This window comes from Bidens hawaiensis, unplaced genomic scaffold, assembly GCF_021521415.1.
Source record: "Bidens hawaiensis isolate Kalapana, Puna unplaced genomic scaffold, B.hawaiensis_p1.1 tig00022683_1, whole genome shotgun sequence".
Classification (NCBI taxonomy): domain Eukaryota; kingdom Viridiplantae; phylum Streptophyta; class Magnoliopsida; order Asterales; family Asteraceae; genus Bidens; species Bidens hawaiensis.
Window position 1 is genome coordinate 332,441 of NW_027493542.1, and position 14,516 is coordinate 346,956.

General features: G+C 36.3%; 2 pseudogenes across 2 annotated transcripts; one reads left to right on the plus strand and one right to left on the minus strand.

Annotated features, from left to right (window-relative positions):
- Nucleotides 1-1,384: 1,384 nt before the first annotated feature.
- On the plus strand, nucleotides 1,385-8,944 carry LOC143566060 (DEK domain-containing chromatin-associated protein 4-like; annotated as a pseudogene). The gene is made up of 12 exons (XR_013141174.1): nucleotides 1,385-1,464; nucleotides 2,162-2,824; nucleotides 2,939-2,972; nucleotides 5,080-5,162; nucleotides 5,334-5,393; nucleotides 5,630-5,740; nucleotides 5,814-5,894; nucleotides 5,964-6,041; nucleotides 6,759-7,238; nucleotides 8,124-8,233; nucleotides 8,364-8,394; nucleotides 8,496-8,944. The product of XR_013141174.1 is annotated as a DEK domain-containing chromatin-associated protein 4-like (transcript).
- A 1,794-nt stretch (nucleotides 8,945-10,738) lies between these two features.
- Nucleotides 10,739-12,768, minus strand: LOC143566062 (uncharacterized; annotated as a pseudogene). Its single transcript, XR_013141175.1, has 2 exons — nucleotides 11,196-12,768; nucleotides 10,739-10,986 (listed from the first exon to the last, which is right to left on the minus strand). The product of XR_013141175.1 is annotated as an uncharacterized LOC143566062 (transcript).
- Nucleotides 12,769-14,516: the final 1,748 nt, after the last annotated feature.

Sequence of the window (14,516 nt, forward strand, 5' to 3'; positions counted from 1 at the left end):
TAATATGAATACACGATAATGATGATAGAATCTTTGTTTAAATTTTATTTTTATGGATGAAAATTAGGTGTTCCAGTTTGTTGGTATAAAACTCTATGCGTACAAACGTAAAGCAAAATAAACTATAATTTGTATTTTCGTCATTATCATTTTCAAACCACATGCTCTTGTACATTTATCTAATATAAACACGTCAGTATTGATTCGAAAGGGGAGGAGTAAGGATTGATAACATACATGGACGGAACCACAGGAGGGTCAAGGGGGTCCGTTGACCCTCTGGTGGCCAAGCTTTATGTTAGCATGTATATCCAACGGGAAACATTTGTATGGTTTGACTCTTCAAAATGCATCATGTTAAGCATTTAATGTGAAGAAAAAAGAGTAACAATGGCATTTTCAGAAAGCTCCAGCGGCCGGTGGCGAGCTAAGAGCAGAATGACGAGAAGGAAGAAGAAATAAGGAATGGTTTTTGGTTAATAAATAAATACAAACTAATATTTAATTATATATGTACAAGCTAAAGTGTTAGAATTTGTAAGAGTTAACCTAGCCTACCTACTCCATTTCTTTTTCTTTCTTTTGTGTTTTCATTTGCCAGACATTTCACTTTTCTTATTTAATCGTTTATTACTTAACTAAAGAAGCAGACGAAGTATAGTTTCTTCCTTAATTTTTATTAGTTCACATTCAATTTGTTTTAAGATTTCCACTTCACATAATTTTCTATCTTATTTTTATCGTTCTTCTATATAACTACATAATTATGTAACGTGAGGATATCCTTTTAGCTCATTAGATCAGTTTAACAACAATAACAGTAACAATAAACTAGTTCGATCGAGAATAAGTTAAAATATTAACATTCTAGCGAATGTAAAAAAAAAACCTATTACAATCCCTCAATTAAAATGTTTCGGTCCGCCACTAACACATATAACCCTGTTTCGCAAATTCCATTCTCTCAAAAGTGAGCTTCTAAACTTTGCTACACATAATTAAACAACATAACATGTGTCTAAGTTAAATATTTGATAAAACAAATTCTACATTTTAGTTTTAGGGCAAGAATAATAATCAATAATGGTGTTCTTTCAAGTTTAAGTAGTTGTTAGTTTTTTGAGGCTCCTCTCCAGCTTGTGGAGAGGGATGTTTAAAAGTTAACCGTTCGAAAAAAAAAAAAATCAATAATGATGCATCCCATCAAGTAAATGTAAAATCATTGACCCATAAGTCAACAACAACAAGGGATAGAAGAAGAAGATCCAAATATCCGTCAAGATGACATCTCAGCCGTCCATCCAACTCATATTCCGTCATAGTCATTCATATACATACAATTAATAAACTGCATTTAAAATCCGAGTTTCACGTCCGAACACCCACCCAAAACTTCCCCCTTTCTTTCGTATTAATCGGACCTCAATTTCTCTCCATAAACCTTCAACTCAAGCCCTAACTTCTGTAAGTCCTCTCAAATTCATGTCTTTTCAATCATCAATTGCAGCTGCAGTTGCTTCATTTTTATTTTATTGGATTGTTCTAGCTAGGGTTTTGGATTTACCTCTCAACTAGGTCAATTCGCATTATACGTTGAAATTGTTGTGTTTTCGAGCTGTAATTGTGTATATATGTGCGTAGATCTTGCTGCGGATTGTTAAAATATGATGCCAAGTGCGCATTTTTGTAATAATTTTGTTAGGTTTATGATATTTAAGGTTTCTGTAAGTTGTGTCGGTTTTAGTCTCAATGAAGCTGGCAGGGTTAGTGAGTTAGTTCATTTAGTTAAAGATGTTTCTGTTTAGGATTTGCACGGTTTTATGGTGGTTGTGTGTCAGACTGGTGTGGATGATATTAGTAACTTTGTTAAAGAGTTAAACATGTTATCTTTTGGAATTTTGCTTTTTTGGTGGTTTAAGTGTTGACACGTAATGCGGTTTTACTTGCAGCTGCAGTTGGTGGTTTTTTACGTTTAACATGTTTTCAGTTGATGCATGCTAATTGGATATTTGGATTATGCTTGTGTGTGTATCAGATTGGTGTGACGATATTAGTGAATATGTTAAAGACTTAAATATTATATCTTTTTAGAATCTTACTAAACTCTTTTGTTGGTTGACACATAAGTGCGTTTACTTAACTGTTTGTAATCAAATTCCAGTTATGGGGGAAGAAGATGCAACAACTGAAGTTGCAGAGACAGTGGCAAACGGGACTGTCGTTCCAGATAAACCAGCGAAAGACGTGAGTGAGGAAAAAAAGAAGGAAAAAGCGGGAGTTGAAGAGACGAAGGAAGAAGTAAAGGCTGATGAGGATGATAAAACTAAAGAGGTTGAAATTGACAAGGTTGATGCGGAGTTAGCTAAAGATGCCAAAGAAGAAGAAGAGGAGGTAAAAGATATGAAGGAAGAGAAAGAAGAGAAGGTGAATGAAGAACCCGACACCGAGGCAATGGAGGTTGATAACAAGAAAGTTCCAGATGAAGAGGCTGAGAATAAGAATACCGAAATTATTAATTCTAATGAGGAAGAAGAGAATAAAAAAGAAGAGAATCAAGAAGAAGAGAAACAAGAAAAGGAGAATCAAGAAGAAGAGAATGAAGAAGAGACCCCAAAGAAAATGGTAGCAAAAAAGGGTGCAAAAAAAGAGTGGCGGTGAAGAAAAAAGCAACAACAAGACAAAAGCATCAAGAGAGAAAAAAGTTAAGGAACCAACAACTCCTGCTGCTCCTACAATCGAGAGGCCTGTACGGGAACGGAAATCGGTTGAGCGATTGGTTGCGGTCATTGACAAAGACACGACCAAGGAATTCCATATTGGCAAGGTTATTTTCTAAAACTTAATTTCTGGATTGTTTTTCTCATTAATGTTTTGTCTTTAACGACTCCACAAAAATCTTCCTATGTTGGCTGATGTTAATTGTTATAATGGTATGTAGGGCCGAGGTAAAGCACTAAAAGATATTCCAAATGGTAAAGTCTTATTCTGACCCTTTTCTATATATAACTTGTTCATTTCCTTCTTGCATTTGACATCCTTGATTTGCCGTCGGATGATCTTTTGATTTTGAAGCAATAGAACGTAAAATTACACTTGGACAACAAAAGTCACGGTATGCTGAAATAGTTTTTTAGCAGGCACGCAAAGTATACCATATATAAAGATAAGATTTAGATAAAAGATAAAAACGGAAGACAGGCTTGCCAAAATATAACGCATGCTATGTTAGGTTAAGTTCAAGTGAACAACAACCTCACTATCCGTAGCATTATAACTCAAACTTTCAACACACAATATGACTAACAGCCTCCTTCTGAGTTACAAATCCAAAAAGGTTCAATGAAGTTGTAATTTTAAACTATATAGGTGAAATCAACCACTTCTTTCCCAACGATTTTTAGCACTAACAAGTGACTGAATCATCATCATCATCATCATCGTCATCGTACTCAGTATATCCCACCAATGGCAAAGCTATGTTAGGGTCTGAGGAGGGTAAGATGTAGACAGCCTTACCTCTACCCCATAGGGATAGAGAGGCTGCTTCCGGTGAGACCCCCGGCTCGATAGTAGTTTTGCATCAAGCCTTGGACATAAAGCACATAGCACTCAATCATCGGGATACCGGCTGATTGGTGCATGTACCCTCGTCTTTCGGCTATCAACGCCACCACATGATGCCTGATTAACCTTCCGCCACTTTTAACGTTATTTTCACGAGATTAGTAAAATAACGTCAAAATTAGTGCAATTTCACTTTTGCCCACCCGAGGGTTTACACATATATACATAATATGCGCGCACCTCAAGCAGGGCGTATAACAAGTGACTGAATCACTTATAAATTAACTTCAGTGTTAATCTACCAAAGAGTATACATTATGCTATGATAAGTATACGTTTTACGTTCTATTATTTTAAAATCAAACATTTTGATTAGGATTTAGGCATTTTGAGTTTCTTACATCTGATTAAACCATGCGTTGATTCAAATTTGCATTTTGTGGGCTAATTGTAGAACACAAGAAAATTGACAATAATGTCAACAGAGACCTATGCTGATATTTAAAATGAACAAAATATCACAATTAACAGACATATATTTAGTTATTTACATGTAATACGGTGGGCTGGTGGATACTAACGTTTAGCACAAAATAAACATAGATGATAGACCCTCATTTAAAATCACAGTTTCCTTGTAAAGCTATCTTTCTGTGGTTACTTAAGGGTCCTAGTGGCCTTGCAAATTTGTACAGTCATTCTTGCCAAATATTTGATCTCAATATGTTTTCTGTTTGGCAATATATTGAAACCCGGATCGGACTGGTCAAACCGGGACCTACTAAGTATTACCGGTCTGGTTTGCATTATTTAGCCCGTTTTTATAACCTGGCCGGTTTTTGCGTGTGGCGGTCGAACCGGACCCGGAGAGTTGGTGACCCAACGGTTCAACCGGTAAACACACGTTTTTTTGAAGTTTTAATAAAAAATGGAAAATAACTTGAACGAAAATAAATTCCGGCAACGGTGGCGGCTGGCGATGTCGCTGCATGTTGGTGCGGCTGCTGGTTTGCGGCTGATGTGGAGAAAGAATAGATTAGATGCGTAGGGTTAACTGGTAGTAAATAGACATTTCACTTATATTGGGTTTTATTGGGCTTTTTAGCAAAGCATATTTAATATGTGATTGTGAGCCTGCCAATTTGCCTTACTACTATTTATAATTAAATAGACAATATTGTTCAGAAAGAGTTATTTAACAAAAATTCCTAATTATTATTTACTTTTCATCCGGCCTATATATATAATTATTTAATTATATATATTATTTATGACGTCATCCGGGTCAATGTCCGGTCCGACCTCCCAGTCCGGTCCGGTAAGGCGTCTGGGTCGATGTCCGGTCCGTGTCTGAAAACATTGCTGTTTGGGTTTAGCTTTGTATAATAGCTTGGATGAATGCAAGAAACACTCATTTATGCAAGTGTTAGCTTGCTTGATTATTAGTTTCAATGTGTCAATCCCTACTTGACATGCATCTCTTGTTTGCCATCTAAACTCTGTACACCTTTTCAGTTGCATACAAGTTATCAAAGAGGAAAGTGAATGATGACACTCTGAAACTGCTTCATACCATTTTATTTGGAAGAAGAGGAAAGGTAATTAAGCTTCAAGCCATGAATGTATAACTGTTATTACCTATTTTATCCTCTTTAATATAACTTTCGTTAATGCTAAGTTTATATGATGAAGTGGACCACTCTTGTATTTTAGTTAGCTGTCGTAAATGTGTTGCGCCCTACTATTATGTTTTGTGTTCAAATTTACAGGCTTCGCAGGTCAAGAGTAATATCTTGCGGTTTTCTGGCTTCGTCTGGCCTGAGAATGAGGTAATAATCATTTCATCTGTAATAGAATGTTTATTTTGTTTTCTCACTGGTGTTCAGAAGAATGAATAAAGGCTAAAATAAAAATAATAATAATAATAAAAAAAAGAAAAATGTAAAAAATCATTACGTACGACAAGCATGCTATTGCTAAGATTACAAAGGTAGTTAATATGATAGTCAAACTCATGTAAGGTATATTAGAGTTTGAATAGAGTATGTATTTATTATTATTTCAGGAAAAGCAAAAGTTTAAAGTTAAGGAAAAGCTTGAAAAGGCTAATAAAGAGAAGCTTTTGGAGTTCTGTGACATATTTGACATAACAGTCACCAGAGCTAATGGAAAAAAGGTTTGTTACTTCATACTGCTTATTAATTTGCTGTCTGGTTTTGTTACTTATTTTATGTATGGTGTGCAAACAGGAAGACATTGTGGTGAAGCTAATAGATTTTATGTTGGCTCCTCATGCCACTACTAGTGAGTTGCTTGCAGAGAAAGAGCAGGTTTGCATTTAAACTTTACTTTTTGTTTTTTTAACTGTTAATAACTTCTCTCTCATATCACATATTCAGTCTTCCAAAGGCAAAAAACGTAAGAGGGCAAGCAAAACATCCACCTCTGAGGCTACACCTTCAAAAGGCTCATCTAAGGTACTCCACCTTTCTTATAAATACAAGCTAGTAAATTTCCAGATGGGTCAAATAATTCTTTTAGCTAAAAAAGAGACTATTATTATGTAATAATGTTGTTCTTTTGATAGACATGTAATGCATTAATCATACGTCAATCTTTTTGGGTACAAGTGTTTTTTGAAGTAACCTGTTTTGACACGCACTAGAATGTGACATGTAACTGACTACCTAGGGGTGTGTATGGGTTGGTTTTGGACTCAAACCGAACCAAAATCCGAAATCGGTTTTTGGGATTTTTGATACCGTTTGGTTTAATTTTTGGTTTTCGCAATGGATCCGATTCGGTTTTTGCCATTTGAGCATGAAATTTTTGGGCCGAAAAATGACCTAAAATACTAAATGATTAATTGATCATTACATGTATGAGCCTAAATTTTTCAGCTACATCATTCATTGTTCTATATAAATTACATAACATTCAAAACCAAAAAAAAGTATATCCATGAATTTAATAATATAGGTTGGTTTTTCTGGGTTCTTTGGTACATGCAAAACCGAAGCCGAACCAGAAATCCAGTTTTTGATTAAAAAAATATCGTTGGTTTTGGGTTGGGTTCGGTTATTTCTTGTTACCTGTCATCTTGTCACTTCTAGTGTAATTACGTTTTAAAGCCAATGATGATGGGATTATATTTGTAATTTAATATTTTACATCTTTATTTCTGAACAAAGCAGAAAAGTAAACGTCAAGAGGATAAGAAGAAGACTGATGAAACAGACGATTCAGAAGAAGAGAGTGATGATGAGGGAAAGATAATGAAGAAGATGAAGATGTGAATGATGCTTCTGAGAAATCAGAGGATGAGAAATCAGAAGATTCCGCAAGTGAAGAAGAACATGTGTCTGAACAAGAACCTGAACCTGAATCTGAATCTGAAGAAGACCATAGCAAGAAGCGCAAAAGAGGTTCAAACAAATCTAAATCTTCTAAAAAGGAATCGGATGCAAAATCTAAACAGAAGAAAGTAGTTACTACACCCAAAAAGTCCAGTTCAGCTCAAAAGAAGACACCAGTTGCATCATCTACAAGTGGTTCTAAAGCTAAGGATCAAAGTGATTCTGGTACAAAAACTTTTTCAAGAAAGAATAAGAAGAAAGATGCAGTTGAAGAGAAGATTGTAACTCCAAAGAAAGCTGCTCCAAAAGAGAAAACTGGTACAACTATTTTCTCTCTTTTCCTTAGTGGCTTAGTTGATGAATGGGCAATTTTAGCACTTCTGAATTTCATACATATATGATGAATACATAGACTAGGTGTCAATTTGGGTTCATTTGCTAAAAAAAAATTGTTGCGATAAAAATACTGGTTTGCCATATTTTGAGTTTTAAAATGACAAAATTGCACCTGAGTCTTTCAAATATGTTTTAACATTTTGGATATGATTTATTTGAGTAAATTCAGGGGCCTTTTTTGTCATTTCTGGTGTGTATTTTGCTCGAATACGAACCAATTGATACTTGGTTGTCCATAGACTTGGGTCTGTGAACGAACCGGATGTTCAGCATTCAGCAAACTGGTCGGCAGGAAGTTCGTTTGTTTGACTAGCGAACGGGACATGAACAAAGAATTTCGTTCGATTAATCATATTAGCGAACATGAACACAGGCCACGTTCGTTCATTTACGTTCATTTACGATCGTTCATGTTTGTTCGCTGAAGGACTTTTACTTTTTAGTTTATTATCTAAGCATTTAAGCTTTTAATTTCTATATGATGAAAAGTTTTGAACACATGGGTCCTTGGTGAAAACTTTAAACAGTCTATCCCTTTTAGAAATTATTAATTTGTTAAATTCGATTGCAGAAACCATACTATCAGAATACTACTTTTTTCTTTTACCTTTTTCCTTTTTTTTAAAATAAATATATCAGATAAGGTTTTAATGCATTTTGAATAACATTTGGACCTGCTGACCCATTAATAGGTTGAAATTGTCACCTCGAAATTGATAGTTTTTACCTTCTGGTTTGTTTTGTTTGCTTAATCTTAAAATAATTATGTACTAATCCATTTTATCCTGATTTACCTTTCTTAAAAAGGGAAAAAGAGTAAAGAGAAAGAGAAGCCTAAATCAGAAAAGGTTAAGATAAGTGATGAGGACCTCCGAACTGCAATATGTGAGATCCTCAAAGAAGTTGACTTCAATACGGTGAGACTCTGTTACCTGTTAATCTGACATTTATCTTTCTTTTTAATTTTTAACGCTTCTGCATATGGAAATACCTCATATTCTGTTATATGTCACTCGATTAATATTGTTTGCTATCACTGTTTTGCAGGCAACCTTTACTGATATTCTGAAGCAGCTTGGTAAGCATCCTCTAGTTCTCATTACCGCATGTAATCTTCTAAATCATTTTATTCACAAAAGTACACATTTTAACCGATACTTGTATAATATTATGTTTCAGCCAAGCGGTTTGATACAGATCTGACATCAAGAAAGGCATCGATTAAGTTGATGATCCAGGATGAGTTGACTAAGCTAGCGGATGAAGCAGATGATGAGGAGGATGATGAAGAGGAAGAGGAAGCTGGAAAAGAAGCAGCGTCTGGTAAAAAGGTCAAGGCCTGAGTGGTCTTGCAGTAGAAGAAAGATGATGTGATGTAGTGTTTGATCTTGTGAAGTAAGAATGTAACTTAATGTTAGTTATTGTGTTAGGGTTTATGGTGTAGATGTAGAAGGGTAGAAGTGCAGTGGCAATGCAATGCTACTGCTTGTTATGCATAATACATGACATGACATGGACCAGAGAGTATAAGTTATAGGGAAATTTGTCATAATTTGACCCATTCATGTTTTTTCTTTTGAAGTATTTAGACTCATGCTTGTGTTGTCTTGAATATTTCTCATGCATTTCACATTGCACATCATGTTTTATAATTTGTGCCACTAGTTAGCGCATCATTTGGTATAGCCAAAATCCGTGTTTCATCTGGTATCAACTCCTGCAATTCTATATATGAATACAGTTGTAAGCAAAATAAGTTTGTCAAAAGTGTTTTAAAATGGCGACAACTTGGCTTGGTTGCAACAGGTTTTGATAAAGTGAACTTTGGTTGGAACAAGTCACTTTAGAAAAAGAAATATCAACATAAGTAGAGGTGTACAAATCGGGTTTTTCAAATACCCGGGGTTCAGATATGGAACCGGGTTCGGGTATAATCGGATATTGGAAAATCAGGTATTGGCAATACCCGGGTCGGGTTCGGGTCCGAGTATTGTCTCTAAAAACCATACCCTATGCATCGGTTCGGGTCGGGTATAAAACCGGGTATTTTAAAACTGGGTATTTGAATACCCTATTTCCGGGTATTGAATAAACCCTATTTTCAGGTTTTTTTGGGGTTTTTCCGGGCTTTTTCCCGGGTATTTTCGGATATAGATTGGATTTTTTAAGAGGTTGCACTTTTTAGGGGTTTTTTTTTGGTATTTTTTAGGTAATTTTCAGGTATTTTCGGGTAATTTCGGATATAAATCGGGTATTTGAAAAACCCGGTTTCGGGTATTGGAGAAACCCGGTTCCGGTTTTCGGGTATTACCGGGTATAAATCGGTCCGGTTCTGAGTACGGGTTTTGGTACTGAAATGCATACCCTATCCATACCCTACGGGTACGGGTTCGGGTATTAAAAAAACCGGTTCTGGGTTCGGTTTTTTGGTGCACCTCTAAACATAAGTATAACTTTTTTATTGGTGGCTGGTAGAAAACATGTAGAGGTGGTGTGCGTGCTTGCGGCAACGAGGAGTTTATTGCCTTTCCTCTCCTCCCAAATAAAAAGACAGGTTAGGTTCCAAACCAGTAGCAATTGTTTGCCAGTTCAGCTCGATTATATTTAACCTGTTTGGTGCTTCCAGTGCAGGTAGGGTGGCTAAGGTGACGGTGGTGGTAACTGACGACTGACGTAGAAACTTGAAGGCGTGAGGAAGAAGATAAAAGGACAAAAATAGTGTTAGAATGATGTCATTTACCTCAATTACACCAAAAGTATCACACAATAACATTACTCTTAAATGTATCTTGAAAATATAAGCTTTTATTTGGCTAAATGCTTACAGTAATTTCAAGAGAAACTACTCTGAATGTAGTTGCAGCATTTGTCATGATAAGGCTTTTTAAACAAAAGAACCAAGTAAACAAATAAAAAAAACGACATGTCCCGACCCGACCCAAACACTTTAAAAATAACTTCTGGGTCCACCACGGTCTCAAAACTTTGGGACACTACTTCCAATTTCCCAAACTTACTGCTACAACCCTATATAAAAAGAAAATATACAGATCAGCCCTCGAGATGTCAAAGAAAATATACAATTGAATAGTCCAACACGAACGTCACTCAGCATATTTTCACATATTTATTCGTGTTGTGCCGCCGCAACGTGCGGGTCGTTTTACTAGTTATATGCAAGTGCAGCAAACAAGTTAAAAGTAACTAAACAGTCACATTAATCTCTGCATGTATATACATGAAATTCAATTAATCAAATGTACAGTTTGAGGTTCCAATGTAGACATCTATTGAGTCAGGTAGTTAACTAAGCCTAGTCGAGCCACAGTCGGCTTGGCAGCATATACAAGATACACACCGCAAAACCATAAGAAAAATACAACCAAAAAAAACAACTAAGGAAAAAAAGAGGTCACTCCTCCAAAACATGGTGCAAAAATCCTAATACACATCCCACATTCAAAAACAGTAGTAAGGTCTAAGTAACCAGCATCAGCCACAACATAGTTTAAAGTTACAGTATAATTTCAAACAAACTCTTAAATCATAAAATGTAAGTCCGATCGTTTGGATTATCATAGTTGTCTATAAATTTGTAGCTCAAACCCTAGGTCTACTCTTTCGCATATAGTCACCAAACCTCTGAACCGCTTCAGTTGCCTATCTAACCCTACCAATGCAGAAAGATTATCAGAAACATCAAAAATAAATAAATTTATTTCCATCCAAAAATGTTTAAATACATATGGAACAACAACTATTGGGCTAATAGTAGATTTTACATATCAAAAAGATAAACACTCATAATATGCAAAAGAACAGCAAGTTAAAATCCAAAACACAGTTTTTTCGAAACAATTATTAGAGTTAGCGCCTTACCTTTAACAATAATAACCGCATTCATCAACTTGATAAAACAGTTCATTCAGCAGTTACACGCCGCCTCTTCCCATAATCAGCATCCCTAGCCCTAGACCTGATGCTCATCCTCATGATCCAATCTTGACTTCCCGTGGGCCCGCGAAGACCGACCCCCCGATCTCTGTCCCGCTCCTGGTCCCACTCGTCATCATATTCTGGCTCAACCTCCCTGTACCTATGATAATCAGCATATCTGTCCCTTTCTTCCCTATGGCGGTCCCTACCACGGTCCCGATCACGTGACCGTTCATGGTCTCGATGCCTTCTTTCAGGCCAGTTGTTTTCATGAACCACATCTTTGTCTCTTGGTAAGTCGCGTTCATATCCAGGATCACGATCTCTATCCTTTTCACCATATTGTTGATCAGACCCGGCTTCTTCATCGTAACTAGACTCACCGCGACCACCATGTTCATCACCGGTCCACCCGGGGCATATTCGGGTCTGACCACATCCCCATGTTGGGCCCATCCACACTGCCACCTGGCATCATACCCATTCCCCTACCAAAGAATGCGGGGTTAACATGAGGCGCCAACCCCGGTAATCCAACATTCCCAACTGGCGGGAAAGACGGCATCATACCGGAGAACGGAGGTGTGGGTCCACCAGAAAAGCTCCATACCCTCCCATTCGGCATCCAAAAGACGGGTCAAACCCCATCGGGCCTCCAAATTGCGGCCCAAACCCATTCATACCCCGCCCAGCTCTACCCATCCCCCGGCCTCCCATACCCTGCGCATTACCCCTACCCCAATTCCCTCTTCCATACCCTCGATTGTTATCACTGCCAGCTGGCATATTGTTCCCGGCTGGCTTAGCAGGGGGACCAGGCGGATCTCCTGGTCCCCGCTTGGCTTGAGCCAACTGTTGGTTTTTATTAACCTGCGCCTCTCCCATTCGTTTAACACTGTACGGAGAAGCAAACGCAACAACACATGGACGGACCATTAAACACGTGCCCGTTCATTCCCTCTTTGCAAGCTGTGGCGGCTGCAGGATCGTAAAACTCAACTTGACAGTACCCTTTCGATTTCCCACTAGCTTTCTCATCAAAGAAATTAACCTCCTTGACATGACCATACTTGTAAAGCTCGGATTCCAGCTCAGCATCCGTCGTCCACCAATGCAAATCTCCCACAAACAAAAACCGTTCCTCCACCGCCACCGCCATTACCATTACCGTAAACATTCCCTCCAGACCCATTAACATCATTACCTGAATTCCCAGCATTTCCGGTATTATTAACCTGATGATGCATATTGTTATTGTTATTAGTCAAAGTTTGACTTTCAGTTTGACCTAATTCAAGTTTACCATCATTACCCTCAAACTTCTATCACCAGTCGGAGGAGCTAACTCCAACTTGTCAGGTTTGTCGTCGTCGTTCTTAAAGCCTAAATCCTGGGTCTTCCTAAGAAAGCCCTCACCGACATTAACATCGTTATAGAGATCCTCGTAATCGTCATCGCCCAGAAAAGGCTCGTCGACGACGGCGGAGATGGCTTCGTTCCGGTGGAATTGATCCATGGGGGGTTGTAATAACTTATTATTTCTAGGTTTGTTTTGGTTCTAAGGAAGTGGATTAAACGAAGCCGTAATCATCAAACAAAAGTAATTAATACAAACTTCCTATCACCAGTCGGAGGAGGTTAGTGCGTTTTTTAAAACTAACACTGTGTTTCATGAGTCTCATTTAACGAGGAGTGGGGAAGGAAGGAGAATTATAACAGGAAAGAAAGCTAGGGGAAGGAAAATGTTTGATTTTATTTGTTGTTCCCGAGTTAAGAGGAAAAGAAAGGAAAGTTGTAATTTTTCTATTATACCCTTTAAGTAAACTATAATAGAAGTCAGATATAAGGGTAATTTAGGAGTTAATAGAAAATTATTATTAAACACAAGTATTTTCTCTCCAATTTGAGAGGATGATAATATGTTCACATTTTCCAATATTTTCCATCCTTTCTTCTCCCGTCCCTTTTTAAAAATCTCAGGAACATGATTTTTTTATATTTTCCTCTCTTTTCCTTCCCCTCCTCCTGTTAAATAAAACTCTCGAGTCTAGTCTCTTCTCTTCTCTTCTCTTCTCTTTGACTAATTTTTACAAGCTTTCAACAAGGTACACTACCAGTAAAAATCAATAAAAATAAGTAATGATATGTATATACCGGGTACCTTTAGAGAAAACTTAAAAACTACTAAAAAATTATTTTTAATTAAAAATAAAAAAATATTTCAAAATTCTGTTTTACCCATTATTCTTATATTTTCTTATATTTCATTCGAAAAATATAAAAAAATAAAAATAAAATAAAAAAATAAAAAAAACCGTTGTAATGCACATACGTATTACTGTACGATACCGTTGTATTATACATGTGTTATTACTATGTATTTTTAGTTTAATAGTGTTTTATTGCATATATTTAATATTTGTGTATTGTATATGTGTAGTAGTGTTGTATTATATGGAAAAAAAAAATAATAAAATGAAAGTCGATGTGGTGCTCATGTGCGTTAATGTTGTATTACACATACGTACTAATGTGTATTCGATATGTGTATTAGTCTTATATTGCATATATACAATAGTGTGTATCAAATATGTGCAATAGTGTTGTTTTCTATGCAATACAAACGCTTTTGCATATATGCAATGCACACTATTACACATGCGCACTATACCGACGAGGTTACCGACAATTTGTTTTTGTTTTTTTTTTCACTAGAACTCACCCCTATATAGGCTAAGTATAAAATGAAAACCCACTTGAGTTGTGAAACTCTAGAAACCCGTTCTCAATCACATGTTTTTAATTAATCTTTAAATCTTGTGATCCACAATTAAAATGAATAAAAAATGTAAATATAAATATAACTTTTTCTCTCTCCTGAAAACATATATAAAAATTAGTAAAAAAATATTAAAAAATTGCAAAACATTTTTTTTGATGTTTCGATGTTTTGTATTAAATGTTACAACATATATTACACGTAACAAAAAAAAAAACGATGTTACATAGGGTTTTCGCGGGGTTTTCACAACTCAACTGGGTTTTCATTTTAACCTTACCCTGTTATATATATATATATATATATATATAATATAAATATAACTTATTAGTTCGGTACAGTGTCCGCTTTTGTTTTTTTTTAAAAATCTCTACCGATTTTGACACCGATACAAGTAACAAATAAGCTGAATAGGTCCGGGTACAGGTAATGTGACGGGCACAAAATAGCAAACATATTCATACTCGATTGTACCGTACTGGAAA